Source organism: Leiobunum rupestre, chromosome 2 (assembly GCF_980474605.1).
Source record: "Leiobunum rupestre chromosome 2, qqLeiRupe1.1.hap1, whole genome shotgun sequence".
Lineage (NCBI taxonomy): Eukaryota > Metazoa > Arthropoda > Arachnida > Opiliones > Sclerosomatidae > Leiobunum > Leiobunum rupestre.
The window spans coordinates 8,290,895-8,318,066 of record NC_143385.1 but is presented as its reverse complement, the minus strand read 5'-3'; the positions used below and the strand labels follow the sequence as shown (position 1 = coordinate 8,318,066).

Here is a 27,172-nt window from a genome sequence, read left to right as displayed (position 1 = left end):
AACGAGCTTCCGTACAGTGCCACCGCTTTATTTCCCGCGCTGGCTGCCAGGATGCTTTTGAAATCTCTACTTAATTAATTAGTAATTAATAATTAACAACTAATTAATTATTAATAATTAAAAACTAGCTGTGCATTTGTAAAAAACCTTTTGTATTTTGAAAAACCATTTTCATGGACCATGGGGAAACGGATGTGAGTGAAGCGGATTTTCAAAACACTCACAATTCGGCTCGATTTTACACACAATCCTTAGGGATTTGTGTGTATTAAGATCACGTACTGTGTAGCCGCCGCCGCCGCCGCCGCCGCCGCTGCCGTACACACGATTGCTCGCTGTACGTTAGTGGTACAAAGGCGATTGATATCTCAATCGATAGGCACTATTATAGCCTCGACGGGATTTTCGTAATTTTGGGATCGGAGCCCGAGAAGTTGGGCAAATGCCCAATTTACTAATTTTTGTGGTTTCGCTTTGTGTGGTTGATATTTTATTTAAAATTAAGTTCGATAACGTTAAAAAAAAATATTTTTGGTAAGGTTAGGATTCAGCGGATATACAACTTCAGTTATATCAGTAAATCTTAAATTTAAGGATAGTTTTCAGGTTAATTTACGGGATCCTAATTTTCGCGGTTTTATATTTTCGCCTAAAAGTCTACATAACGTTCTTTAATTTAAGTCCGATTTTCATGAGAGTTATATTTTTGAATAGCTGTGGTTTCCCTTAACCCTAGATTTTCAATTACGTTGCTTAATTTTAATTCTAAGTGAGGTTTTTTCGACAGCGTATGCGGACCCCCGCAACTTCCGACATGGTAAATCCGCGTGCCTATTGAGTTCTAAACGCCAGTTTCCCTCTCGCATTTTTCAAGGCCGTTCGCGCCGAGCTTTCAACGTGTTCCCAGAAGTAACAATAAGTGTGACCCCCAACGTTTTACGCACGTTTAACGCCCTTTTTACGCACGTCGTACGACAGGAAGTAGGTAAGTAAGATTTGATCAAAAATCACCAGTTTTGTTACTTCTAGGCCTATTCCAGCTTAGGTTGCAGCCGCGTTGGAAAAAGTTAATTTTAAGGGAGTTAATTAGCCATTTCGCGTCATACCTGAATTCTTTACGCGCTGAAGCTATATTCGCATTCCATTGAAAGCCTGCCTGCAATAACAATAACGTATGAACAGGCGCGTAAAAAATAAGTGTGACCCTAAATATTTGTTATGCCCAGAAGTTAAGCATAAGTGTGCCACTAAATATTTTTTTTGACCAGCTGCCGTACACACGATTGCTCGCGGTACGTCAGTGGTACAAAGGCGATTGATATCTTAATCGGTAGGCACTATTATAGCCTCGACGGGATTTTCGTAATTTTGGGATCGGAGCCCGAGAAGTGGGGCATTTGCCCCCTTTAGTGTTTTTGGTCGATTGTCATATTTGAATTTCGTGCCAATTGATACAGGTGTCATCTAACTCGTTCGCGTTTCGCTACCTTATTTCCAAAACCAGGTCACTCGAAAAACTTGGTTCTTATAAAAATTAATTTAAATGAACGTGTTCGCGTTCCGATAACATTCCTCTTGGGTTTATTAAGTTAATACATCAGTGGGATTGTGTGTACTCAAATGTCCGTGACATCTTGTTCTGGCTTATGACAATTCTAAAGTTCAGCCACACGATCACGAGATTTTGGTTCCAAGGTAATCTTTTCATTAAAACAAGGATTATAAGAATTGTCCATTATTTGGTCCACTTAATGTATATTCCGTGTGAAACAAGGTCTCATTGAATTGTTTCATATTGAAATGCTACACAGAATCATACTTATGGTATAGTTAAACGTACATTTGGCCAAGCCTTTATTTCCATAAATATAACGGTCAGCGTAATAATAACAATAATAATCAGCTAAGCTAATACCCAAGGCACCACCATACGCCTAAATCAACTAGCCAATTACCGGTGGCCGGGTTACAATGCGTAGGAGGGTGGTGGCAAGCCCTTCAAGCCACGCGAGCCAATAGTCCCTACACTAACTATTACCATTAACCTCTACAAGTTATTATGGAAAGGGAAACCGAAGAGCTCGGTGGAAAACCCCTTAAACCAGTGGGGAAAGAACTTGCGAACTCAACGCAAAATGAGTGGTACCGAATTTACACTCAGTGCCCCTTAGATGGCGCCACGTGCTCCATGAGGTTTCGAGATTTTCGTCTAACCACGGACTTTGTTACAGGAGCGTAGGAACCGGGAGGGGCAGGGGGGCATTGCCCCTCCCTAGAATTTTGCTGGGAGGGGCAACTAATGTTATTGCCCCCTCCAACCTTTTGGTCAGTTGAAATCTTCAAAAGGCTCAAATTCTCATTTTAAAAGCATTTAAATCTTATAGAACCTCAACTGTGTTTAAATTTCAGTCTTTTCCCGCCAATTTGCATAGTAGTAAAAAGTACACATGCATTCGGAGAAGCTACACCCCATTAAAAATTCAAAACCATTCTCCAGACCCTTTTTCGTTTCTCTTTGCCCCCTCCAACTTCTAGAACGTTCCTACGCCCCTGCTTTGTTATACCCGATGTTATACCTAAATATTTAAAAGGGGTGGGTACGGGTTATCCAGCTAAACAATTGAGTCCGTTTGCGGCCAACTTAGCGGGGTGAAAACTAGTTGGATGTCTCTTTAATTAGGCGTTTCAAGGTCATCGTATGCTATTTGATTTTTTAAAAAGGACCTTGAGGTCCGTAAATACTTTCTCCCCTCTTTCCTTGACCCCCCACGGGCATATCGTCGTTGAACTGGGCGAATAGCATTGCCGAAGCTACAGGCATAACCAGTGGCGTAGCGAGGGGGGGTGGAGGGGCGGACTGCCCCGGGCGCCACCTTTAGGAGGGCAGCAAAATTTCCCCTTTTTACAAGGATGATTTTCGCGCGTTCATCCCTTCTACTTCGCCTCTCTTCCTATCCTCCTCCTTGGAATTATGATTCCGCTCCGGGCGACAATGGCCCACGCTACGCCACTGGGCATAACCCGTCCCTTTAGGTATAATAATGTCCGTGCATGGTGACCAGGGAAAAGCTTTGAAAATTTTATAGGAAAAATAGCAATTTTAGGGGCGAATTATAGGAAACTAAATAGGCTAAGAAAAATATGGGAAAAATAATAAGTTAATTATTGCATATCGGTATACTTCGACTCGAATCACCTAGAATATTGATAATGTTTTGTACACTGCTTTCTTGCATTTTTGGATCACTTAGCGGATTTACAAAGCTCGTACATTTTAAGATTTTATTCAAAAATGGCAGTGTTTACACTAGATGATGACACGTACAAAAAAGTTCCTTCATTTTCAAAAGACCGTGAAATTATAGGATCAACCTGACCGTGGTCTAGTCTACCACTGACATTTTTTTATATCGGTGACAGTCAAAAAACGGTCTCCAGCACCGACGGTTCACATTGCCACCATTATTTATTTTATATAAAATCAAAACCGACTGTATTGCCCCCTTGCCTAACAATGCTGCCAGAACTCTGATGACAGCTTTGGCAGAAAAATGAGAAGCAGCTGGGATGCCAGTCCAGTCGCGGTAACACAAACTCAATATTGGATATTTGATGGGGATTTTATGGAAGCACCCATCGCTTAGAAGAGGGAAATTCTAACAAGTTTTTAAAGAAATCCGCTTTTTTAAGAAATCCGCTTTATTAAGAAATCCGCTTTATAAAGAAATCCGCTTTTTAAGAAATCCGCTTTATTAAGAAATCCGCTTTATAAAGAAATCCGCTTTTTAAGAAATCCGCTTTTTAAGAAATCCGCTTTATTAAGAAATCCGCTTTCTTAAGAAATTCGTCTTTTTTAAGAAATCCGCCTTTTTAAGAAATCCACTTTATTCAGAAATCCACCTTTTTAAGAGATCCGCTTTTTTAAGAAATCCGCTTTATTAAGAAATCCGCTTTATTAAAAGAAATCCGCTTTATTAAAAGAAATCCGCTTTATTATAAGAAATCCGCCTTTTTAAGAAATCCACTTTATTCAGAAATCCACCTTTTTAAGAAATCCGCTTTATCAAAAAATCCGCTTTATTATAAGAAATCCGCTTTTTTAAGAAATTCGCTTTTTTATGAAATCCGCTTTTTTAAGAAATCCGCTTTATTAAGAAATCCGCTTTATAAAGAAATCCGCTTTTTAAGAAATCCGCTTTATTAAGAAATCCGCTTTATAAAGAAATCCGCTTTTTAAGAAATCCGCTTTATTAAGAAATCCGCTTTCTTAAGAAATTCGTCTTTTTTAAGAAATCCGCCTTTTTAAGAAATCCACTTTATTCAGAAATCCACCTTTTTAAGAGATCCGCTTTTTTAAGAAATCCGCTTTATTAAGAAATCCGCTTTATTAAAAGAAATCCGCTTTATTAAAAGAAATCCGCTTTATTATAAGAAATCCGCCTTTTTAAGAAATCCACTTTATTCAGAAATCCACCTTTTTAAGAAATCCGCTTTATCAAAAAATCCGCTTTATTATAAGAAATCCGCTTTTTTAAGAAATTCGCTTTTTTATGAAATCCGCTTTTTTAAGAAATCCGCTTTATTAAGAAATCCGCTTTATTAAGAAATCCGCTTTATTAAGAAATCCGCTTTATTAAGAAATCCGCTTTTTAAGAAATCCACTTTTTTGTGTTGGATTCAATAACACAACGTACGGGTTTTAAACTTGCAGGTGCTTAGAAACAGCCTGTAATTGTTTCGGAGTAGGTGAGCGTGAGACACGGTATAATTCATTAAAAGATAAAACGCTGAAAAATGTAGGGCAGACCCAAAAAAGAAGAATACACTCCACTTTTATCTGGTCTGTTTATAAATCTTTACATCATTATTTAAAATTATGATAAGTGAATAATTTAGCTTTTCCTTTAACTTTGATTAGGTCATGATCGAAATTATAACATATTCGTACCTTGCTAATGGGTGTAGCATGTGTTCGTTGGCATGGCCGTGGCATAGACAAGGGGGGTTTCCTGATTCGGACCCTCCCCTTGGAAATACCTTTGACTGTACTAAATTCCCACCCCCATCTCGACCCCGCTCTTTACATTCACATACTTCGACCCCCCCCCCCTTGACGAATTTCTGGCTACGCCACTGTGGCATGGTAACGCGTTTAAGACGGCCATGACATTAAGACGGCCAAGGATTTCGTAAGAGATATAAGTAAATACTTCCGGTAAAACTCATTGAATAAAATCAGTCTTTTATATTTTACGGGTAAAAAAAACGAATAATTATGATTACTTAATTAAAAAAAAACTGAACTTGAATTATGATTTGTTTATTTAAACTACGTTACTTTTTAAAAAAACGCTCAAAATTATATCAATGGTTATCGCAATAGACGCTTCAATAAAATCCATTCTGAGATTACATAGAGCCTGGACGTACAGCCTACTCTTTATCCATGTCTTGATACTGTCCTTGTAAGGGCCTGGTTTCGAAAGGCCAAACCGTCGCGCTGGTGAGAGAATCGACGCGAAAAACCTGCGTTAGGCCTAACGATAATTTTGCGTCTACGTGAAAAAATTATTTTAGGCCTAACGCTCGTCAAAGCGCCGTTTCTGAATTTTGAACAAAAAAAATACAGCATTAATGGGCCACACCGTGTTTGAAAAATGCAGCCCGAATTTAGTACGTGGTAGCAAATACGACCAATCCTATTCTGGAAAATAGCGCGTGAAACACGTCACCGGTGTGGCCCTTTAAGGAATAATTGTAAGTGAATGTCCAACTTAGTTGACTTGGTTTAGTTTAGCCAGGCTCTTTTATTGAAGTATCTGTTCAGTGACGATCAACGGAGGGGAAACTGTTAATTAACCGTTGATCTCCGTTTGCAATCACTTTTTTACGATTGTTGTAAATTTTACAAAATATCGTCTGTCGTGTCGTCTGCAACTAGCCTTCCCGCGTGCTGTGACGTCACGATTGCGTTTATCAACAAAATAAGCGGCTCTTCCAGACGCTTATTTCGTTGACTCTCCGTTTACAAACGTGACGTCAATCCCGGAAGTGAAAAAAGTCGTACAGTAGCGAATGCGCATTCAACGGTCCAACCGTTTGCTGTTATACTGAACGCGGCCATTGTAAATTAAAGCTAGGCCTTCGTCGGGAAGAAACAGGTGTCAGCTGTTACTTCCCACGAAACTGAGAATTAAAGATCAGGACATAAATTTAAAATTATATTTGACGTAATCGTGTCCCTTCCAATCTATTCCGGTTTATTGAAAATGACCACATATTTTTGGTCAACTTCCTCATTGGTGATGATTGCCTAGCAGTCATGGTAAATATAAAAAATTACACGGTTTCGAAAGGTGGTTAAATACTACGTGAAGACAATACGAACCTTGTGATGTCGAATTAAATGAATATACGCGTCACATTAAAGCGTTTGTGAAAACGTTGACTCGATTAAATAAACACATTGAGAGAAAGTAATTTTCTTCGCAAAGTTTGAAGAGATTTCTACCAACTCCGCAAACAAAGAACCACGTTTTATTTTCGCAAAGGCCCGAAACTGGAAGTCTAGATTATACGCGTTCCGTGAACTTCCGTCGTCTCGGATAAAGGAAAGTCTGCCGCAATATCCAACTATAAAACTATTTGCTTGCGAAACAGCAGGTGTGCTGAGATTATCAGTCGTTTATTCCCCCTCTTCCGCTACTCTTTCTAAGGCCGAGTTTTCACTAGCGAGTAGTTTGCTTTCCACTAGGGTAAAAATACAAATATTCACGTTAGGCCTAATACAATATTTTTAGACGAATGCCCATAAAAGCAGTTTCTTTTACAATTCCTCGTTTGCGGGATATGCAGGCCCGTGCAGAGGGAGGCAGCTGGGGCCAATTCCCCGGGGCCCGACGGAAAAAGACCCACACACGATTTTTAGGGGCCCTTCTCCATAGCCTTCAGCAGCAAACCCCCTAGTCAATTTCAGTTAGAACAGCCTGCGACGACGTAGTTTGTCTCGGGGCCTAAAATGTCTTTGCAGGGTCCTAGCAGTATGACTTAAATTACGTCACTTTTAAATCCGTGACGAAAAAAGCGCCATCATCTTTATAGAGGTTAGTGACAGCTAGGAGCAACAAACAAAAGTCGTGTATTTTCTCGCGTACAATTTTCATTGGTTAGAGGCTTTAGTGCCTGCTGCCGTCGGAAGGGGAAAATTCGGAATTTGTCTCCCCCCGCCCGTAAAACGTGCAGCGTAAAGGCTCGTCCAATAAAATTTGTACACAACACTGCGTTAGCGTGTTTAAAGGCTAGCTGCGTTCTCCTTGTGTTTGCAAGGATCCTATATGTTAGAATGATATGAGGCGAGGGACGAAAAATGGCAACGCCGTCGGTGGGTCATGCGCGATAGAGAATCCGTCTTTAGATTCCGTCAAGGACAAAACATGGAGGAAACACCGCACAAAATTTGTCCTTGAGGGAATAGAAACAAGACGTCCCACGTTTAGAGGCTCTCTTAATATCGACGGCGCTGCCGGCGTTTCGAAAACACGGGCTGGCCGGAGAGCTACCTATCCTTCTAACATAAAGGATCCTTGGTGTTTGTAAGCTAGGCTAATATGCCTTTAAACAGGTGGCCCAACCTTTTAGCAAGATCCGCGGGCCCTTAGGCTAAGACCTACTCACCCTTTTGGTTAATTCGCTACTGCTTCTGCCTTTTGACAATCTACAGTATAACTCGTGTGATCATGAGATTTCATTATATTCGTTTCCATGGTAACCTTTTCAATTGCGCAAGGAGTATAACAATTTTAAATTTTCGGGCCCACTTTTTGTATGTTCCGTGTGAAGCAAGGTCTCATTCAAAAACATTATAGGGAAATAGTGGAGCTAATTTTTGCCATGGTGAGGAAAATTTATAGAGTAATTTAATATATTAAGGAATACTCATAATGATTTGAAAAATTTATTAAAATAATTTTTACGTGTCTTAGGCTGTATATTGGCTTAATTTTATTTGTAAAATTTATTTTAATAAAATTTTCAATTCGTCATGACTATTCCTTTATATATTAAATTACTCTATACAATTATATGGAAATGTTACACAGATGTATTTTTCCGCGCGTTTTTTACCTCTCCGAGGGGACAAAGTCCCCTAGGAGGGGTTATACAACGACCGTGTCTGTCTGTGGGTCTGTGGGTGGGTCTGTGGGTGGGTCTGTGGGTGGGTCTGTGGGTGTGTCTGTCTGTCAGGACTGCGAACGCGTTCGCATTTTCGGTGCAAAGTGTAATCACTGCGTACGCAGTTTCTCAAAGGGTTGGCAAAACCACCGTGTGACGGTGAGCGTTAACGGATGCATTTGCGGTTTGGTTTGGATGGTGTTTTTTCGCTCACCGTCGTGACGGTTTGGTGTATTACGTTTTTGTAATGTTTATGCGTAGGTTGTGAGTGTTGAATTTGTTGTGTTTGTGTTCTGATGGATGTGCATGTTGAGTCTGTTGAGTTTATATGGGCGTTTTCTCTCCAACTTCTTCTTAATGACTTTGGGACGGACCGAGTGCTGAGTGTAATGCTACCTCTCAACGTCCAATGGCAGGGTTTCCACCAGTTGTACACGGTATTCGTCTTAGTATCAATTTGCGATCGCATCGGGCGGGATTTGAACCCGAGACCTCCTGATTGACAGGCGGACGTTCTACCACAGAACCACCGACGCTTGTTACGCCTTATTGAAAATTAGACCTTCAGCTTTATCGGAAGCGTATTTAATAGAGTACGAAATTTTGGTTTAATTGAAATAGAATTGAAATTGAAATTATTGCATCGAAGAAATTCTAATTTAGCGTTTCTCTATTGATTAAAAACAAATGCGCCACCCAGGTTTCGAACCCAAACCATTCGGCTTGGCAGTCGAGCGCTCTACCACAGAACCACCGATAGCTGCTTAGATTCACTGAAATTAAGACAGGCATCGTAAGCATAATAGGTAATAAAGTCTTTTTTTATTAATGAATTTATGAAGGCCTAATCTGGTATTTTTTAAAGGTTAAATCTTGTTTTAGCGCAGTCAGCCGAGATTAGAGGGTTAAAGGGTAGACCCTGTGGGTGGTCCACTTTCTTAACGACCTATATATAGTTCTGTTAATTCAAAGGAGATAATTTAACGTTAATTGCTTTAAAAGCTGGCGGTTAGTCAAGTGGCTCTCTGTGCTTTGTTGATGGTAAGGTTTTTGCTTCTTGTAAATACATTTGGTGTGGATATTTGGATATCTACGATTTCTAACGCAGTCAATGATTTCTTGGGTGTGCGAGTCATTATATGATATTGGAAATTGGACGGCATTGGTCTTTTTCATGTGGTATGCGTCACAACGTCAACAGGAAGTGAACGAGTCGTCCACTACCAGATATCTACGGTATCTTCATCAAGGGCGAGTGTTGAAATAAAATGAGCGTTAAAGATGCGGCAAGTATTTCGTAAGCGAGTAATTCCAAAAAGCCTCTGTAGATATTTCATTAAAATTTGCTTCGTATTATATTTAACTGATAAACTTGTTCTGTAAAAGGGTTTAATTCAATTGTGCATTGTTATAGTACGTCTAACTTACTGTTGTAACTACTTAACTTATGATATTCTGAATAAATTAAAATTGGTCGTTTCGTCTCAATTATTTTAATTATAATTAAAATTTTATACCGGGCGGGATAGAAATGGGTTAATATTTTTAACAAATAACTCTAAATTGCGGAGATATATCTTTAAGGGTTATCTCGAGAAATTAATACCACTAGGGACAATTATTCCGAGGAGAGGTATATTTTGGCTTGCCAACTTGTTTACCTTAAGTGTGAACAAGCCTCTACTCGACGCGTATGACAACGAAGCCGCACGCCTACATCGACAAAACGTTCAGGTAGAAAATCCCTGACATTGCACGCTATCAACCCGAGTTTTTTTGTCCAAATCAACCAATGCCTCATTTGGCAATTATTTTGGAGACTACGCCACTGTACGATCAACATGTTTACCACAGAATTTCCCTATCAATACAACTAAGCGCAGGATTGGATATTTAAAATAAAATATTTCCCTTAAACAGTAATAAAATAAAGAGCTTTTCGCTACCGTTATAAAATATCCAGAATGTGTTTATTGTCTGACCAATAAAAAGAGTAAAAGCATTATCAGTATGTCTATATTGCTACGTTAGATAATCAACTAATCTAAGTTAATACCCAAGGAACCACGCAGGCCTAAGTCAACTCGTGACTTGAATAGAGAAGAGTGACTAACAATTGTAAGTAATATTAACACGTTGTTGTAAGCCTATAAATTTACATAATTAATTGAATTTAAATAGTTTGGCAGTTAAAAATTTTCAGACTTTTAGCTCCTAATCCCCCTAATTAAGTAAGCTCTTTCCCATAGAGTAACCCACTCACATAGAGTGGAAGGCCCTATGGAAGCGCGTGAAACATTAATCCTAACGAGCCAACTTGTTTTCGAGGTGAAATAAATATAGTCCGAAGAGCGATGCTGTTGTTTTTACATTTTGTAGAACATAAACTGACCTTTTTTATCCAGATATTGTACATTAACTTTAGGCCAACTTGTTTATTTCACGCCTCGAAAACCAGATGTTCGCTGAGAGCCTTCCACTCTATGTGAGTGGGTTACTCTATGCTCTATGCTATTTCCCCTAAACAAAATCAAATCAGCATCCCTTTTCGATTAATAATAGTGTTACTAACATATAATATATAATATATAATAAATAATATATCATATATAATATATAATTTATAATATATCATATATAATATATAATTTATAATATATAATATATATAATGTATAATAGATAATAAATAATAGATAAAAGATAATATATAATAGATAAAAGATAATATATAATATATAATATATAATATATGTTATATCTATTATATAATATATGATATATCTATTATATAATATATAATTTATTATATATCTATTATATAATATATTATATATATATTATATAATATATAATATATGATATATCTATTAAATAATATATAATATATTACATATCTATTATATAATATATAATATATTACATATCTATTATATAATATATAATATATTATATATCTATTATATAATATATTATATATAATGCGACTAAACATCAAAAGACAGAATAGAATAATTACGAGGGTAATATGAATTTTGAAATTGGGATAAGATGATAATCATTGTTTACGTTAATGTTATTAAAACCAAAAATATGCCTGTTAAAGTGCCTTTATTTCTATGACATACAGTTCTCATTGTTTCCGAGGAATATTTATTATAAAAAGATATTTTTTATGACAGGCATCCATACCTCTACTTGGAATGCTTATCGCGGCAGATTTTCGTCTCGATGTGGCTGACGGTTTTTTGACGTCACTATGTTAACTTAACAAACAACAACGTGAGAGGGGAGCGCGTGCAGAGGGGATTTTTTTATCTCGTAGGCGGGGCCAAAGCCACCAGAGTGATCTTACCATACGCGATACTCCAGGATAAGCATTCCAAGTATGAGGTATGGATTCCTGTTTATGAAGATATACATTGCATTAATTGTGTCACTGCCCAGAAAGTTAATAACAATAATTAGGCGTCGGGTCGGCTTTCGGGTAACACTTAGGGTCGCGTTTATAGTTACCACTTGTGGTTCCTGGGTGCATTTTCATTTTAGGGCACTTTTGCACCCCCTCGAGAACTAACAAGAAATGCTGCAATGTTACAATTTTAAAAATGGGGCTGCCTTAAAAATTGGGGGCCGTAGGCGCGCCTTTATGGTCGTAGTATTACCCCTTTTAACCCTAACCAAATGCAACAAGCTAAGATCGAACCACGTTCCTCTTACTGCGAGGCGAGAGTGCTTACCACTCCGCCACCCCGAAGATTTATTTACATATCATAAAATTAAGTAAATGCATGGTGATTAAATTTAAGAATGATTAAAATATTTCAATCGTTATAAAAAATTATTAAAAAAGATTAAATTGTTTTAAAAATTGTTAAATCGTAGTAATAATGATTAAACGGTGATAAAAAGACTAAATCGATTAAAATGATTAAGTTGTGATTCAAATGATTAAATTGTTATTAAGATGATTAAATTGTGATAGAAATGATTTAATTGTTATTAAGATGATTAAATTGTGATTAAAATGAATTAATTGTGATAGAAATGATTAAATTGTGATAGAAATAATTTAGTTGTGATTAATATGATTATAATGATTAAATTGTTATTAAAAGAATTAAATTTAATTAAAATTGATTAAAATTATGAAATTGTGATTAAAAGAGTTACGTTTAATTAAAAATGATTAAAATGATTACATTGTGATTAAAAACCATTAAATTGTGATTAATAATGATTAAATTGTGATTAATAATAATTAAATTGTGATTAAAAATGATTAAATTGAGATTATAAATAATTTAGTTGTGATTAAAATGATTAAATTGAGATTAAAATAATTTAGTTGTGATTAAAATGATACAAAATGAGTTAGCTGTGATTAAAATGATTAAAAATGATTTGGTTGTGATTAAAATGATTAAATTGAGATTAAAATAGTTTAGTTGTGATTAAAATGATACAAAATGATTTATTTGTGATTAAAATGATACAAAATGATTTATTTGTGATTAAAATGATTAAAAATGATTTAGTTGTGATTAAAATGATTAAATTGAGTTTAAAATAATTTAGTTGTGATGAAAATGATACAAAATGATTTAGTTGTGATTAAAAAGATGAAATTGAGATTAAAATGATTTAGTTGTGATTAAAATGATTAAAAATAATTTAGTTGCGATTTAAATGATTAAAAATTATTTAGTTGTGATTAAAATGATTAAATTGAGATTAAAATGATTTAGTTGTGATTAAAATGATTAAATTGTGATAGAAATGATTTAGTTGTGATTAAAATGATTAAATTGAGATTAAAATGATTTAGTTGTGATTAAAATGATTAAATTGTGATAGAAATGATTTAGTTGTGATTAATATGATTATAATGATTAAATTGTTATTAAAATAATTTAGTTGTGATTAAAATGATTAAATTGAGATTAAAATGATAAAGTTGTGATTAAAATGATTAAAATAATTAAATTTAATTAAAAATGATTAAAATTATGAAATTGTGATTAAAAGAATTGCATTTAATTAAAAATGATAAAAATGATTAAATTGTGATTAAAAATGATTAAATAGTGATTACAAATGATTAAATTGTGATTAAAAATGATTAAATTGTGATTAAAATGATTAAATTGTGATTAAAAATGATAAAATTATGATTAAAAATGATAAAATTGTGATTAAAAATGATCAAATTATGATTAAAAATGATTAAATTGTGATTAAAAACGATTAAATTGAAATTATAAATAATTTAGTTGTGATTAAAATGATTAAATTGAGATTAAAATGATTTAGTTGTGATTAACCTGATGAAATTGGAGACACTTAGAAAGCGCGGTGAATAGTCCCTTCCAAAATTTTTGTCCTTCCACGAAATCGTCGTCGTGCGGCGAATTTCACAGGAAAGACCGGAATCGAAACCGCATTTTACACTAAGCCAAGGCGGTGACATTTCCTCTCGAGGTCAAAACCTGTATTGCGAGGAATGACGCTTGGGGGGGGGGGGGGGGGCGAACCCTTAAAGGTGCCGTTGCGGGGCTTCCAGTTCGTGCTTCATTGACCACTCAAACCCCAGCGAGGCCAATGACGCTTTCGAGTGTCGGAGTAAACACATTATGCCTTTAATCCGAATATTCTGTTTAGTTTGTCAACTAGAGAATCCCCTTCAATTCTGGCTTTCGTTTCAGCCATATTAAAATAGTCATATCATAGAGAGAGTTGTAAGTAGGAGACCTTTTCGGAAAATGACCGAGGCCTTTTTCCCGGAAAAGTTTCCGTATTTTTCCGTAAATAATAATAAAAAAGTTTTCATTCCATGATTAGTCTAATATATTGTTTGCAAATTTAAATAAAGCGGCACTTTCGCCTAATTTTTTCGAATTTAAAAGTAAAACTAAACCTCTAGACTAGTTTAAACTGATTAACAATGTAACACTATTAATGTTTTGTAGTATGTTTACTGTTATTAGACATTTTATATCGATACAAAGTTAAAAACATTAAAAAAAGTAATTATTTGTTTCAATTTTTATTTTTTAATCTAGCGAATTTTAATGACTTTATCATGTAGTGGTCGGGTTAAATTGAAAATAAGTACGTCAATTAGGAAATATTATCACCGAACTAATATTCTGAGCTATTGCGCAATCTAGGTTTAGTTATCAGCACAGAGCCCTCTAGTGTCTAAATATTCCTCTGACAAATATACTACAACCAGAACCGTCCCTTGAGTAGGGCGAGCGGGGCAGTGGCCCAGGGCGCCAAAGTTTTAGGGGCGCAAAATCAAAGATTTTCATTTAAATTGGATATTAAAAAATTAAAAATTTCTACCTAAGGTTCTGAGGGCGCCATTTTTTTTGCCAGGGCGCCATTTTTTGTTTTTTTTTTTGCCAGGGCGCCATTTTTTTTTGTTTTTTTTTTGCCAGGGCGCCATTGTTTTTTGCCAGGGCGCCATTTGGGCTAGGTACGGCTCTGACTGCAACCAAGGACGATAACAGTGCGAGACCAAGTCAGAGCTTGGAGATAATATCAGGAAATTAGCATTAAAGCAATAGGAAGTGTCATACTTATTTGTTAATATGTTACTTTTGGTCATATCATATCGCGTTTTATTTAAATTTGCAGGATAACATATCCGTAGTGTCACTAGTGTGGAATATAATAAGGAAAAGTTTCAATGGCCATTCATTTTGCCATGACAACCAAAAATGTTTTTCACAACCCAACGGTAAAATAAATAAAATTGGGCAAATGAAACTAAAATTAAAAATACCGAAATGATAACGTCGTCAGAGAGCCATTCGCTACCAGAGAGCAAATGTCACGTAAGTCGAGATACGTGACTATTGAAAGAAATTCAATATAAGAATCCTTGAGTGTTTTTAAATTAAGGTGACTCAGTACAAAATTTACAAGATATATTTTCACTCTATTTTTATCAATTTTCATTATTAGATAATCATGGTTATTAAGCTAGATTTCGAACTTAAAACTGGTTTTTCGCAAATAGGGGTTTTCAGACTTGCTTGACTCTTGCTCTAAGGTAGCGCATTGTAAAGTATTATAGTTAGACAACTTATACTCTATTAAGTGGGCTTTAACCTAAATTATATATCCCGTGTAAAAATATTGTTTATAATTGACGTAATATATGTTATTGACCAATTTACAAACGATCCAATCAACGCGAGGGGTACCTATAAGTACCGCCTTCTTGATTTCGATGCTAGCGACATCTATTGAAAAAAGAGCAACTAAATGTCGAGCTGCCACTTGCTTTAAGCTAGCACTAGAAATTAGGCGGAAAACGTGGACGGGGGAACTGGTTGGAGGTGCAGACTGTACACAAAATAGTACGTCTGCACTTCTACAAGTTCCTCTTCGAGTTTCTGGTTATTGCGTTCAGAATAAGCGGTTTGTACTGAACAGTTGAGAGAGGTGAAGTCATTGGACAGGTTAAGCCGCCACTTGAAAAAGTGAACGGGGAAACTGGTAGGAGTGTGGACGTAGCTTTGTTATGTACAATCCCTCACAAGTTTAGCCTACACGTTTGTAAGAGGGTCGCTTAACCTGTCAAATGAGTCAATTTTGTAGGCAATATCTACGTGCACGGAGCTCGAATAAGTCCAATGACTGTTGAAATACGCTGGAACACTTGTATTTCATGAACAGGATGCGCGAGCAATAGTAGCAGGTGGAGTCAGACATTTTTTAGTGGAAGTTACCATGGTAAAAATCGAGAACAAGAGATTTTAGCCATAAATTATAAACAAGAATGTATTTATTTATACTCGAGAATGAATATGTCGAGATTATTTTGAGCGTTTCTCCAATTCCACCCGTTGGGGCCCCCGGTATGCTCCTCCGCTTTAATAAAATCAAATAATACTGTAATCTCATTGGTTCTTAAAAATCACGTTTTTCGACGCGATTAACGCTGCAGCGAGGACGCAAAAAATAAGACCGCCTCCTTTTTTCCTCCCCCCCCCCCCCTTAGCGTGACGCCGTTAGGGCTTCAACGTGTCCGTCGATAGTCTCGACATATTCATTCTCCCTGAGTATAAATAAAAACATTCTTGTTATAAAATCCAATCTTTGAAGATAGGATTAGCAACATATAAAGAGTGGTTGTAAAACGAGTCAGTGGGGTCATCTTCCGTAAAAAATAAGTGCGTTTTAACTTTTGATTTAAATTTTGTTAGGCCAATATCTAAAGCCGCGTTCACAAAGACGTTAAAAATGGTAAATAGCTGAAGTTGAAAGCCTAAGGTAGAAGACGAAGTTAGAAATCGGCGGTTCACAAACCCGCAGAAAGTCGAAAGGGGAGAGAAAACTTCTCAAGACGAGAGGGAAATCGGCGGTCAACCCGTATCTACTCCAGTTTGATATTTCAACCTTCGGCTGAAAATCACGTGCCAGTTTTGGCCAATAGAGAAGTGGTTATGACGTCGTGTCGGTCATGTGGTACACCAACACCGGTTTTCTCGAGAGAGAGTGGAGTCCGAGGCCCGAGGGAAGGAAAGACTTTGTTTACCTCGTGGTTTCGGTGCGCTATGGCTGCCACAAATAAAACTGTATAACTGTTAGCGCGAGTAAAGGAAGTCTTTGTGAACTGCTGACCTTGTGCAGAAGTAGAAAGAGAAAGGCTGAAGTCGGATCCCCCGCCGAAAGCGGAATGCTCTTCCCCATTTTACTTCAGAATTCTCCACAAGACCTCAACAAAATGTCTTTGTGAACGCGGCTTAAGGTACCATCGTAGGGCCAAGTCAGCTAGCGACTTTTAATTAGTTCAAGTGGCCGGATTGCAGCGCGGAGGAGGGTGTTGACAAGCCCTTCATGCCACGTGAGCCAACAGCTCCCTACACTCACTATTACGGAAGGGGAAGAGCTACCTGCAGGGGCGGATTAATCAAAAGGCTGATTAGGCTTAAGCTTAGGAGCCCGCGGATCTTGCTAAAAGTTCATGCCCCGAGACGAGGTTAGAAGTCACGGATGCCCTAAGAAATCTCAAACCTAGGGCCCGGGTGGCTAATCCACTACTGGCTACCTGAAATTCATCCCGAAGATTACAAACGACGCTGTGGTTCTCTAAAAACGTGCGGTCTGACATTACCAAATTGTGCGCACGGGATATTGAATCTCTAAGCGATTTCAGAAATAAGAAACTGATTTTGAGATTTCAGAGAGGAATTTGCGTGTTGTTTTCTAGTTTTCTAAGCTGTTTTCGAGATTTTGGAACTGATTTTTTGCTCCGATTTCGGGATTTTTAATTTGATTTCTAGGTTTCTAAAATGATTTATTCTCCAGAGTGTAGTGGATTTGTACAAATGTCGGATCCCACGACGTAACTCTCTTGTTACTCGATCATATCTCCTCCCGTAGGAACTTCTCCAATGAATGAAAATATGAACCAAATTGTCTGGAACTAGTTTCCTTAAAGATTTACAGGGTGTTTCAAAAGGTTATGCCAACATTTGAAGGAGTTGTAGGGGGTGAGTTGAGAAGTATCCCTTTTCGCTACAAATTGTTTAAAAGAGTCCCAGAGAGCTTCAAAGTGTGGCCCACTAGCCCCAAGAAGTAGGCTGCAACGAGCGCAAAACCTAGCAGCAGGGACTTAAATACTGTTAAAGTTACTTTTTTACGCTGGTTACCTCGATTTGCTTACAAAGTCCTATTTTACCTATCACACGAACGCAAACCTTAATGTTCGCGTTTCCCTGCTGCTTGGTTGGCGCTCCTTGCAGCCTACTTCCGGGGGCTAGTAGGCCACTCTTTGAAGCTCTTTTGCGCTCTTTTAACTCGTAGTAGGAAAAATAGGAAAAAACCAGGCATACATCTCAACTCAGCCCCTATAACTGCTTCGAATTTTTGCATAACCTTTGAAACACCCTGTATAAACGCTTAGATGTATACCCTCAGGGTCCCCTTAAAAATGTGACGAATCTTTCAGGGATTTCAAAGATCGGATTCCAGATGCCAAAAGGTCGGATTTGAAATATTGGTAATTTCTCAACTGGGAGGAAAACGACTCCATGGACACGTCACAAACGCCAAATCCGTCGGGATACTCCAGGGGCTACCCGGGAGCAAAGTAGAACCGAACGTGACTTTTGACCCTTCTCCACATTCTACATTTAAAGCAACTGTCGGCTCTATCATTGCCACCTGTATAATGAAAACGCCTCTGCTATTAGAGATGGCCATGAAACTATCCGTTTCTTCGAAAAACGCGACTTTACTGTAGAGCGTGGTGTCATCTATTAATGGCAAAGGAAGCTAAAATTTAAAATAGCGAAATGATAAAGTCGTCAGAGAGCCATTGTAGAGTATTATATTTAGACAACTTATACTCTATTAAGTGGACTTTAACCTAAATTATATATCCCATGTGAAAATATTGTTTAAAATTATTTTAATTTATGTTATTGACCAATTTACAAACGATCCAATCAACGCGAGGGATACCTATAAGTATACGCCTTTTGGGTCAAAATGTAGCTTAACTGTCTTGTTTTGATGTCGGCGCTAGCGACATCTGTTGAAAAAAGAGCTACTTCACTTCGAGCCGATACTTGCTTTAAGTGGCCTATCCTTCAAATAACCGAAATTAATATCTCCTTTAGTTTAACTATTAATAATAAGCTAGGCTAACACCCAAGGCACCACCCTAGGCCCAAGCCACTTTTATCGCCTTTAATTCTTTCACTATTCAGTGGTGGTGGTATAGGGGGTACAGAGGTACATTGTACCGTCTTATATTTCAGGTGGGGGTACAATCAATGTATTTGTGACTCCCCCAAATTGGCCGTCCAAAAATATCACATTTTAGTCTATAATTTTCCTAAACCCTCAGAAAAAAAAATAATACTATAAATATTATAATAATATAAATTAAGAAAGTGATTTAATTAAATACTGAATTAGACTCGCTATTTGCTAAACACTGCTCTATTGTCGTGAAAATCACTAGCAAATATGCCATACAAATACATCATTTTCTCGGAGCGCTTTGGTCTGTACTGGATGTTGACTTTTGTACCCCACCAAATAATTTCCATCCGCCGCCGCACTGCATCTACTACCATCTAGGCCATGCAAATGAAGCTCGTAGGCTCGTGGCTGATTCCATTGGGCGCTAATTTTCCTAACTAATCGCGGATGTGTCTATTACTTCGTTTATAGGTGAAAAATGTAAAAATTAATCTACGTGGGAATATTGAAATAGTATATTAGAAAATCAATATCTAACGGTCTTCATCCAGAACTTTTTTTTCTTCCAAAAACCATTTTTAAAAATCATGTTTCAAGCGAATAACATAAAATCAGCAAGATAGGTAGATGCAATGGCGTAGCCAGGATTTTGTTTCGGGGGGGCACACCATTGAAAAAAAAAAGTAAAAAGATAGAAATATTTGTACGTACAACCCTGTACCCCCCCCCCCTCCTGGCTACGCCCCTGAGTAGATGAATAATTCTGTCCTAAGATAAATATTAATTACATCTGCTCCTATTAACTATCTCTAGTCACTTCACCTTTAATCTCGCTAGCTATTTTGGAAATAATCTCCCAAGGCAACGTCCACGTTATTTTGGCCACTAACATCCATCACATCCTTTAATTAGCACAAGTCCATTTTTTACCCGACAATCTCCTAGGAGCTCCGAACGACGAAGTCAATGACCAAAAGTAAAGCGATTTACCATAAAAAAGGTGGAACGTTAGAGACGGGCCTTGGACAGGTGGACGACAGACAAGCCGCCTTAATTTCCGGTTGCCATAAATTTGGCCGCGGTAGTCTGGAAGATAGGGCTTACCATTTTCGTCGTTTGGAAGAGCTTCCTCGGCCTTTGTCTCAGACACGGGAACCCGGAAGCGGAAAAGTATTAATAGCCCCGTTCTCGTCCGTAGGTGGTGGCTGGAGAGATAGCGCGTTTTGTCTCTTCCGCGTTAGCTCCCCGCTACGCCGAATTCATTGACAACGCGACATCAGGGACCTCCGCGTGGCTCGTTATTCATTTCCACGCGGGGTTTTTGAACTCGACACGTATTACGTCAGAAACGCGCGCTATTTTATACCGTTATACGACGTAGCATCGCAAACACAACCGTATAGCAACGATTGAATTAATTTGATCGGGACGCTGCGCTGGTGAGAGCAAAGGGAATTTAGCGTCTTGATAGGAAAAATCGGGCAAAATTCATCCAACGGAGTGGGCTTTGGAAAGGTCAAAAACATCGATTAGGAAAGTTACAATTTATATTAACACAGTTACAGTAAATTATAATATGTATATATCATTTTAATTAATGCATAAAAAGCTATCGTGATGACGTACACGAGAAAAACTAACCATATCATCTTTATTTACAATATACGCCTTTATTAAAAGGTGGGTAAAAATGGCGACCCACCCAGCAAAATTTTAAATTGAAAGATCAATAAAAAACGGCTATTTCGTTACAAGTGGTCTGAAACGCAAACGATTTTAAATCGAAAACACGAAACTACGCCATACAGGAAATTCGTCTCCATATAAATTAAAATTTCACAGGGTGGGTCACATTTTTACCCACCTTTTAATAAAGGCGTATAAACGTGCTCCTTTGACTAGGGTAAAGGCTCTCTATTTACTTCGATAGCAAAATGCTATATACTAAACATATTTTTAAACCTATCTGCCGCAAAAGCTAACAAACTATTAGGTTCATCATTACGTATTTCCTTAACTCTCCATAGTGTTTTATTACTTTATTTAATATGTTAGTCAAATCATCCGTTCTTATGGATCTGTTATATACGCTGATACCCGTGATTCTAATATTGCAAATGTCGAACCAATTTTTAAAAAGTTTATTTATTTTTATAAAACTTCTAATATTTACAAAACCGTTATGTCTCAATCACACAATTTAATAAAAATTACGCCTAGATAATATTCGCCTATCTATATCAGAGCAGATGTAAAATTACTCTATCGCATTATTAATACCAAAATACTTTGTTCCTCATTTTTATAACACCTTAATTTTAATTGTGGCCGCTAGTAGCAACAAACACAAGGAGAACGCAGCAAGCCTTTAAACACGCTAACACAGTGTTTTGTACAAATTTCATTGGACGAGCCTTTACGCTGAACGTTTTACGGGCTGGGGGAAGACAATTTCCGTATTTACCCCTTCCAACGGCAGCCGGCGCTAAAGGGTCTAACCAATGAAAACTGTACACACGAAAATGCACGACTTTTGACGGGTTGCGTTCTCCTTTATTCTTATTAAAATATAACCTGTTTTATTGACTAACAATGTTGTAAGTTAAATTTAACTTATAGGCTTTTCTGTTGTTGTGATTATCTTATTGACTCGTATGTGCTTCCACTATAGGTGAGTTGATACTTTGTATTGGTTTGGGACACTATAAACCAATATTATATTCTATATATATATAAAACAGAATAGCATGTAATATATTATATATTATATTACACATATATAATATAAATATAGTATATATTATAATAAATAAAATGTATAGTATATATTATAATAAATAAAATGTATAGTATATAATAAATATAATGTATAGTAAATAATTAATATAATGTATAGTAAATAATAAATATAATGTATAGTATATAATCAATATAATAAATAGTATATATTAAATATTTTGTAAACCTCAGTTTAAGACAACCAATGAGAAAATTGAAAAATCGAATTTTCGGTGGCATTGTTTTAGGAAATATTTTCTTTTTGTCCAGTGAATAAGAAAAGTCAATAAAGTAATTAGAGTTGGCCAAATCGTATTATGTGGCGCTTCAGAAATTCTTCGGGTGGCTCAAGCGCCGGCTAAGCAGCCCGAATAGCTACCTTTTTGATCAAACGCCACTGTTGGGTATTAGACTAGATTATTATTATTACATTCATGATAGCATAATTATTCTTTTTGGTGATTTCTTTTTTTTTAATTATTTCAAAATTATAGACCGAAATGTGATATCTGGGAGGGTAGACTGTACCCCTCTATTTCACCGCCACTGTATGATCAGTTCAACTAACATTACAGTTACATAAGAGGGTGGGATTAGAGGAATTACCCTGGTGGAAAAAATATAAATTTCGTTGAACCAACAACGAACCACTTATTGTATACACCCATTAACTCAAATCTGGGAGTGATTTGTTTGAGAGGGGAGCCATATTGAAGATTGAATACGAATTTGTAGGGAGCTGGTTAAAAAGGGGCCGAAAGATATTATTTTCGAGAGGGACCCATTGTCAAGCTATCGCGCGATTAGGAAAAAATAAAGCTTTTATGAGCGAGTGCGTCTAGCAATCCATTAGCGTGAAGGCTCCGGTAGTCCTTAGGGCAATAAAAAAGGGTCGAGATGGGGAGCGTATTACCCTGTCGCGCGAAGAACAAATAGCGCGTCTGCCTTAATAAAGACATCAAACGGAACACTCGGGGAAAGGACGACGAATTAGCGAGGACGTCGAAATGAGAAGTTGCATCCTGAGAAATAGAACGGCGTAACTTTCGAAAAACCTTTTTGCGGAAATCCCACTTGCGAGTTACAAAATCAGAAAATATACGAGAAATATGGAATAAATAATATAATCATAATCAGCTAGACTAATACCCAAGGCACCACCTTAGGCCTGAATCATCTAGCGACTTTTAAAGCCTTTAATTCAAGTGGCCGGGTTACAATGCGTGCCACGCGAGCCAACAACTCCCTTAAACCTCAACAAGTTTTTATGGAAAGGGGAAATCGTTATGAGGGAATAAGGTAAAGTTTCAATAGAGTACATTATTGTGAATAATGATTTTCAATATCTTGAAATCTACCCCAAATCCCGGAAATCGGTCCTTACAAACCAGAAATCAACACGAAAATCGGTCTCTGAAATCTCAAAATCAGTTTATCGTTTCTGAAATCCCTTCGATAATCTAAATTTGAAATTTTCTCTTTTTTAAATAAATGCCCATCTGTTTATCAGATAGGTTCAACCAAATAATAATAATAATAATAATAATAATAATCAGCTAGGCCAGTGGTTCCAAATTTATTTTGTTTTGGAACCCTAAATTATCCACCTAATTCTGACGGAACCCCATGGTTCCATGAATACCTTTTGGGAACCGCTGAGCTAGGCTAATACCCTTGGCACCAACTTAGGTCCAAGTCAACTACCGACTTTTAATTCCATTAATACAAGTGGCCGGGTTAAAATGCGTAGGAGGGCTGTGGCAAGCCCTTCATGCCACGCGAGCCAACAGATCCCTGCACTAATTATTACCGTTAACCTCTACAAGTTATTATGGAAAGGGAAAACTTAAGAACGCTAATCACTTCGAAAAATAATGTACACCATATTTCTGATTTCCATATATTTTTTCCGTTTAATCAGGATTTGTCGTAGAATTCTGAAGTGTTTAGCCCCTCGAAGAGCATCTCATACCGTACGAACCGGAGTTAGTACATTTTGAATCTCACGTGGCTTAATACGCCTTTGCGGGTGCACCCTACTCTCCACACTCGGATTTATTGATCACGGAAATCTGCGCCGTGTTCTGGGATATGTCCCCCATCGGCCTTAAAAAATAATAATAAGGCCATCATCTTCTTTATGCACTTTCTTTGGTTCGAACCCACTCTGAGCAAATATAATAAACGATTAGGACGGACGTGGAGCTATAATTTCTATTGCTAAGTGCAGTTTCGCAAACCCGGAAATGAGACGCTCTCTCTAAGATGCAATTGGACAAATTATTTCACGTCCTTTTCAGATTTCATTTTACCAAGAGTGTATTTGTCCGTACTTAAGCAGAATGATTCAGTAATGGGCACCACTCCTCTCATTGTGAGCGCTTTTGTTATTAAGAGCGAAATTTGGCGGCGAAATTTTTTTTTTAAAGCGAAACGAAAATGAGAGGAGTGCCAATTTCAGCTCTCTAAAAAGAGCGAAAAGAGAGGAGCGTCGATTTTACCGCTCATAAAAGAGCGAAAAGAGAGGAGCGTCGATTTTACAGCTCATAAAAGAGCGAAAAGAGAGGAGCGTCGATTTTACAGCTCATAAAAGAGCGAAAAGAGAGGAGCGTCGATTTTACAGCTCATAAAAGAGCGAAAAGAGAGGAGCGTCGATTTTACAGCTCATAAAAGAGCGAAAAGAGAGGAGCATCGATTTTACCGCTCATAAAAGAGCGAAAAGAGAGGAGCGTCGATTTTACAGCTCATAAAAGAGCGAAAAGAGAGGAGCGTCGATTTTACAGCTCATAAAAGAGCGAAAAGAGAGGAGCGTCGATTTTACAGCTCATAAAAGAGCGGAAAGAGAGGAGCGTCGATTTTACAGCTCATAAAAGAGCGGAAAGAGAGGAGCATCGATTTTACAGCTCATAAAAGAGCGAAAAGAGAGGAGCGTCGATTTTACAGCTCATAAAAGAGCGGAAAGAGAGGAGCATCGATTTTACCGCTCATAAAAGAGCGAAAAGAGAGGAGCACCGATTTTACCGCTCATAAAAGAGCGAAAAGAGAGGAGCGTCGATTTTACAGCTCATAAAAGAGCGAAAAGAGAGGAGCGTCGATTTTACAGCTCATAAAAGAGCGAAAAGAGAGGAGCGTCGATTTTACAGCTCATAAAAGAGCGAAAAGAGAGGAGCATCGATTTTACCGCTCATAAAAGAGCGAAAAGAGAGGAGCGTCGATTTTACAGCTCATAAAAGAGCGAAAAGAGAGGAGCGTCGATTTTACAGCTCATAAAAGAGCGAAAAGAGAGGAGCGTCGATTTTACAGCTCATAAAAGAGCGAAAAGAGAGGAGCGTCGATTTTACAGCTCATAAAAGAGCGAAAAGAGAGGAGCGTCGATTTTACAGCTCATAAAAGAGCGGAAAGAGAGGAGCGTCGATTTTACAGCTCATAAAAGAGCGGAAAGAGAGGAGCATCGATTTTACAGCTCATAAAAGAGCGAAAAGAGAGGAGCGTCGATTTTACAGCTCATAAAAGAGCGGAAAGAGAGGAGCATCGATTTTACCGCTCATAAAAGAGCGAAAAGAGAGGAGCACCGATTTTACCGCTCATAAAAGAGCGAAAAGAGAGGAGCGTCGATTTTACAGCTCATAAAAGAGCGAAAAGAGAGGAGCGTCGATTTTACAGCTCATAAAAGAGCGAAAAGAGAGGAGCGTCGATTTTACAGCTCATAAAAGAGCGAAAAGAGAGGAGCATCGATTTTACCGCTCATAAAAGAGCGAAAAGAGAGGAGCGTCGATTTTACAGCTCATAAAAGAGCGAAAAGAGAGGAGCGTCGATTTTACAGCTCATAAAAGAGCGAAAAGAGAGGAGCGTCGATTTTACAGCTCATAAAAGAGCGAAAAGAGAGGAGCGTCGATTTTACAGCTCATAAAAGAGCGGAAAGAGAGGAGCATCGATTTTACAGCTCATAAAAGAGCGAAAAGAGAGGAGCGTCGATTTTACAGCTCATAAAAGAGCGAAAAGAGAGGAGCGTCGATTTTACAGCTCATAAAAGAGCGAAAAGAGAGGAGCGTCGATTTTACAGCTCATAAAAGAGCGAAAAGAGAGGAGCGTCGATTTTACAGCTCATAAAAGAGCGGAAAGAGAGGAGCATCGATTTTACCGCTCATAAAAGAGCGAAAAGAGAGGAGCACCGATTTTACCGCTCATAAAAGAGCGAAAAGAGAGGAGCGCTTATTTACCGCCCAAAAATGCGTGAGCGTGAGCGGATATTAGGCTAGAGAATGCTAGCGGTGAGTGAGCTGAGCGGCTCCTTGACGAAAATGCCCAACACTGTCAATGATTATGTTGAGACAACTTTGTCACTTTTAACGTGGCTTCCAATCTCCCTCACTCTGTAACCGTAATCTCCTTCCCTCTAAAATCAAATTAATTAGCTTGGTATCTTATTGATACACTAGACCATGGTGGCCGTGGATGTCCTCAACGCGGTTATTCTACCTAAGTATAAATACATTTGTGGTTTTTGGTTTTAAAGATTGTTAGACTGGTATTCAAACCATATCCACATTGGTTTGCATTTTTAAGATTATTTGAAATGTAGGTAGGTATAACCTTATTACCGGTATACGAACAGATAGTCAAAATACTTCGCCTTTATATTAAGATATTCTACAGGGTGTTTCAAAAGGTTATGCAAAAATTTTAAGGAGTTGTAGGGGGTGAGTTGAGATGTATGCGTGGTTTTCCCCATTTTCCTACTACGAGTTAAAAGAGCGCCAGAGAGCTTGAAAGTGTTACCTACTAGCCTCTGGAAGTAGGCTGCAACAAGCGCAAAACCAAGCAGCAGGGAAACGCGAACATTAAGGTTTGGGTTTGTGTGATAGGTAAAAAAGGACTTTGAAAACCAATCGAGGTTACCAGCGTAAAAAAAAGTAAACTTTAACAGTATTTAAAGTCCCTGCTACTTGGTTTTGCGCTTGTTGCAGCCTACTTCCAGGGGCTACTAGGCCACACTTTGAAGCTCACTGGTGCTCTTTTAACTCGTAGTAGGAAAATGGGGAAAACCACGCATACATCTCAACTCACCCCCTACAACTCCTCCAATTTTTTGCATAACCTTTTGAAACACCCTGTATTTCACGAACAATTGTTAAAAAAAGTAAGTTTTCTGGCCACTATAAGATTCAAACTCTCAGAATTGAATTTACTTTGAAAATTCGTTTTTCACAATTAATTAATAAAAGAAATGGAATTTCCTTTCTAGTCGTAATTATTTTTATTTCATTTTCGTTTTATGAAACCAAATATGCCTTCATGAAATCCGAATTTGATTGATTTATTTAAAGAAAATAACTTCATGCATTTCTAGTGTTGTTAAATTTCCGGAAAAATAAAATGCGAAAAAGTTTCCAGATAATTTTCCGCAATTCGGAAAAATAAAAAATTGAAACATAAATTTTTTTTAAGGGTTTTAATAATGTTTTTATCTTTTTATCGATATAAAATGTCTAATA

General features: G+C 37.4%; 1 protein-coding gene across 4 annotated transcripts in view; it reads right to left on the bottom strand.

Annotated features, from left to right (window-relative positions):
* The window catches only part of LOC149956012 (synaptotagmin-A-like), a 109,940-nt gene that overhangs the window by 30,826 nt on the left and 51,942 nt on the right, over window positions 1-27,172 (bottom strand). Inside the window, exon 1 of one of the 4 annotated variants that reach the window (XM_090165362.1) lies at window positions 6,389-6,527. The exons of the other annotated variants lie outside the window; for them this stretch is intronic. The gene's annotated coding sequence lies outside the window, so the exon portion shown is untranslated. Of the gene's footprint in view, window positions 1-6,388; window positions 6,528-27,172 lie in introns of those variants that run through there. 4 annotated transcript variants of the gene reach the window in all.